Here is a 5,000-nt window from a genome sequence, read left to right as displayed (position 1 = left end):
ATATGATATCGATGTTCCAACTGTTAATGCTATTCATGTTGAATAGCATTAACAGCATCTCAGTGACACGTTCAATCCGCATGATACTCCAAGGTCTTAAGAGGCTTACTAATTAGCGTAGAAGTGTATTACTCGAATGGACAAATAGCTGTACTTTTTTTATGTTGGGTGGGGGGTGGGGGGGCGGAAGCTTTAGTTTAGGTCTTTATTTCCCACCCTGGCTAACTAACCTTTGATACATTGATGTTGAGTCATGACATTGCTGCTAACATTGTATTGCAAATTAAAGTAGTAACATGATTATATTCTATAGTATATCAACTGTGAATAGACATTTGATATATGCTGTAATAGGATATTACATACAGAATTTCGGATATAGCATAAGAAGATCTTCTAGTACAGTTGATGCTATGAAATAATTACATAACTCTGCTTACCTCATGCTAGGTGGCCCGAAATATTATATCATATGGCACTCTGCAATGTAATGTTCAAGTTTTCGTTTAAACTATTCGTTGCAAAGTCTGCATTTAGTTTCTTCTACATTGCATTCTGAATTGACCTATCAATACATTCTGTATCCAAGTCTAATTCTTGCTGCAGTCACAATATCACATTGTCTTGTTCTTGTCTTATATGAACCATAAATGAATCTCTCCTGCGAAAACTGGTCAAAATGTTTTATGCTACAGCTTTCAGGTCTTTGAGAGTTTGTTAGCTCCATCAAGTCCTCCCTATTAGAGGTTCTTATTATGTATGAGATCCTAGCAAGAGGTATGCCAAAGTCTATATCCACAATTTGCTTATCACATGCTGTCCTTGTTAGGCGATCAGCATGATCATGTTATTCCAACATGCGATGGTATCCACACAAAATGTATAACATGGCCCCGTTCCTTGCCGCGATGTACATTTATTCTTATATAATTTATGATATTTCCAGCACCTTTATCAAGAGTGTTCAGAGCCTGGAGAGCACTCTGCGAGTCGTAGAAAATTACTCCTGAGCCTTGAGTTAACAGAAAGTCTGTGGCTATGAGTATTCCTGCCATCTCAGTTTGCGTAGTGCTCGCCTAGTCATGAACCCTCCTACAATCTTAGTGCTGCAAAATATTGTTTTCATATACAACATTAAAACATCCTGCTCTGCTTCCAGACTGTAAGGATCCATCAGTGTAGCACTCGTAGTCATTATTCAGACTTTCGAGATGATCATTAATGGTTGCAAGGGCGTGTTGCGTAAGTATAGCTGGTGAAACTGTTATTTTTAGGGACAATAGCATAAAATCAGTTCAATGTCGACATTTTCCACGGTGGAATAGAACGTCCATATGGGGACCTACCCAAGGACATAATGAACTATGGCGGATTTCCCCGTAGGGTTTATTTTTTATGCATGCTCCTCTCTCTCACTATTTATCTATTCTTAAAGAACAATGAATTTAAAGACAAAGAGGAAAATACATCCTTAATTGGCGTTCGTCGGAAATTATCTTTTGAGCTGCGTTGATCTTAGGCTAATGATTAAAGGGGAAAAAGAATAGGACAATGGGGTTGTTATATTGTTAATTGCATATTTTAATGATATTCATGTGTCAAGATGATTCTCACCATTATATGGCTCGTGGGGATAATTTGAACGACATATACTTGTGATTAAAACAATAATGGTATTGATCATTATTATCTTATGTATACATTGTAATACTAATTACAAAGTTGATTACGATCGTTAATCATAGTCATCATAAGTATCATCATCATCGTAATCGGTTTTATTATTTTTCTATCATCATATCGTCGTTATAATTTCTATTATTATCATCATCATCATCATCATCATCATCATCATTACCATCATCATCATTGTTATTGTTATCATTATTGTCGATGTAAAATGTTGTTAATTATAAAGTCCTCGATGATAGCAACATTATGATAATATCCTTGAGAACAATATGATTTAGAAAATACATGCGTGAAATTACAAAAAGAAGAAGAAGAAAAAAGAAGCAGCATTATTGCTTATGGTTACTGTTGTCAATTAGGTGCTCAGTTAATTGTTTCAACGGTGTTCAACAAAAAAGGGGAACAATTGTGACAAAAAAATAATGCGGTAAATTCAATTAGAATAATGAGATGCCGATTATATTAATGCCCAATTGCGCAAATTAGACTTATTGCACCGAAATAAAATGTGTGTTTGTTTTAGAATTGTACTTGACAAGCAAATGTAGAAATGGTGAGGTATTTACTCAGTATAGTTATTGTAACACGGCATATGGAAATGCGTTTCCGTGTGTGGGGGGGGTGTGGGTGTGGGTGTCATATATTTATTTACACATATCCGTAGAATTGTTCCTGGCAAAATACATTCATACAAATCGAAAATGTAAAAACCCATACCATTTTGTAAATGAATGCCAGAATATTAAGCATTTTGACATAGGGAAACATGTCACCATGTATTTGAATTTGTTTTATCAAATTATACGTTAATGTTTACCTGCTTAATATATTATCTACAGTGTCAGCTATTCATCAGCATTTAATGTGACACTATGCCATTCCATGCTGAACTACGCTTATTTGATTGCCTTACTGTATTAATGTATTATCAATAAGCACATTTATGGTGTACATTCTGATTTTTTTCTGTGAATAAATAATATCCCTGCTTTACAAAATTTGGCAATGACCTGCATTATTACATTTCATTCTTTGAGACTCGAAGAGAGAGGCAGATAAAGGTCCGCGCAAGATGAGCCACTCCTGAGGTCGAGGGGGGTCTCAGTCGCCAAGAGCGGAAACCGGGAATTGAGGCGCTCTTCTCGCCCTTTTACATTCACTCTGAAAAACTCCTTTTGAACTCGAGAAAAGGGTAATTCTCAAGGAAAAGTTCGCAACAGATTAAAGCTTCTTAATGGTAAGGATGTATGTGATTTGAAAGGATTACGTAATAAGGGTGCCGGTTAGAAAGCATGGTGTCACTCGTACCTTGCCAGCAGATTGGATCATTTCAGTGTGACGTCACTGTTCTTTGCAGAGACCTTAAGAAGTGATTGGAAATTTTGAGTTTGACTTTTAATTCTAGTCATCTTGCATTTTGGTCAGGGCTGTTGATTTACAGCCTCTGATATCAATATATATTCAGTTCCCATTAGAACCATGAATTAAGACCATTGTCATTACACATGCTGTATTCCAAAGTAATCCAGTCATCTAATTGACTTTCTGTGTGGAGTATTAAACGTTCGAAGAGACCGAGGAGATCGAAGAATCGCAGTCGTATAAATTGTAGCACTACTGCTAACAATTGTAGCAGTGATGCAGATAAACGTGAATGCATGGCTATTAGAAAACTAATTTGACAAAAGTCTTCTTATGTGCTTGCACAGTTGCAATAAACAACTTCATTGACATGGCGGTGCAGTATAAAGTCTAGATACAAAATGATGAAAATGTCAACTTTTTCGTTAAGATTATCTCATTTAAAGAAAACGTGCCACATTTATGATTTTATATTCATAATTTTTCAATTTATTAATACACGCTCCCCGCCCATCTCTCTTTCTCTCTCTCCCTCTCCCCTCTCTCCCCCCCTCTCTTCACTAATATTTACATAAAAAGTTATTGCTGATTTACGTATACTCTGATAATACTTGTGGCTTATTTGGGAGAGGGGAAAAAATCTGATTGGTTAGTGAGAAAGTTCTCTGCGTCGTTGATTGGTTTGATGGAGGGGGTATGCGGTGTTGATTGGTTAAAAGGGAAAGAGGGTGGGGCTTATATGAACGAAGTAAGATGAAAGGGAAACTTTGATCGACCCGGAAAAGCACTTGGTTATTTATTTAATTAATAATATATTTGTTACTTGAATGGTATTCATTATTACTTTTATTATTGTTATTATTACTTTACCACTAATGACAATGATGACGATGGAGATATGATGATGATGACATATTATTGTGGTGGTAAAATGATGATGATAATGATACTGATAGCAGTAATATTAATGATAATAGGAATCACAGTAATAATAAAAAAAATTACATCAATAATAATGATGATGATTATACTTGGTAGTTGTGCAGTTCTTCCAATTGTTGTTGTTGATATAAAAATTGGTATTGGTATTGTGTTATCGTTGTAGTAGAAGTAGTAGTAGTAGTACAATTATCTTTGTAATTATAAAGTAATAAAACTAAATGAGAGAATATTACGGCATCAAAGCCCTACGAATGGAAAATAGTTTATAATTAGCGTAGTTAAGATAGGGAGGGGTGAGGGGGTGAGGGAGTGGTAGGTAGCGAAGTCCTAGATTAATCAGCTGACAAATTTGACGCCTTCGCTTCTTGATTTTTTCCGCTTTTCAGGATATTTAGGGGGAAATTGGATGCACTGCCCTTAAGCCCCCGTCTCTGCTTCCTCTCCTCCCCCTCTCTCACGTCCACCCCCTCCCCTACTTTCTCCCCTTTCTTCCCCTCCCCTGCTTATACCTCCTCTTCCTCTTCCTCCAATTCCTTTTCCGCCTCCCCTTCCCCATTCTCTTCTTCCCTATTTCCTAATTCTCCTATCTCCCTCCACCTCCACCTACTCCTCCTCTTCCATCACCACCACCACCACCACCACCATCACCATCATTATCATCCTCTTCCATCCTCTTCGTTTCTTTCTGTTCTTCTCATCGATAATAATTTTTATCGTCTCCCTCTCTTTCATCGTAAGACTTAACCAATTCCTTCGTCTAATGAATTATTTTCTCCTCGCGGTAACAACCACCTTTTGCGCATACAAAGAAATCTCATTATCCCACCGCCATTAGTTAGTAAAGAATGGAAAGTATCTTAATGGTATTAGAATATAATGAGTCTTTTTTTTCTCTTTTAATTCATATGTTTTATATTTTATAGGTTCTATTTTTTCTTATTGGTTTGTTGTCTTTTATCTTTGACAGAATCGATACTGCATCCGGGACCTTGAGACCACATCTT

General features: G+C 36.4%; 1 protein-coding gene across 7 annotated transcripts in view; it reads left to right on the top strand.

Moving 5' to 3' along the window:
• LOC147471151 (uncharacterized) overlaps nucleotides 1–5,000 on the top strand; it is a 308,461-nt gene that overhangs the window by 251,255 nt on the left and 52,206 nt on the right. For all 7 annotated transcript variants that reach the window (XM_086541001.1, XM_086541002.1, XM_086541003.1 and 4 more), the window contains one exon: nucleotides 4,964–5,000. This exon is cut by the window's right edge and continues 5 nt beyond it. The gene's annotated coding sequence lies outside the window, so the exon portion shown is untranslated. The remainder of the gene's footprint in view (nucleotides 1–4,963) is intronic.

This window comes from Penaeus japonicus, unplaced genomic scaffold (assembly GCF_977035675.1).
Source record: "Penaeus japonicus unplaced genomic scaffold, GWHDUDI00000001_assembly GWHDUDI00000010, whole genome shotgun sequence".
NCBI lineage: Eukaryota > Metazoa > Arthropoda > Malacostraca > Decapoda > Penaeidae > Penaeus > Penaeus japonicus.
This window is presented reverse-complemented; position numbering and strand designations above follow the sequence as displayed.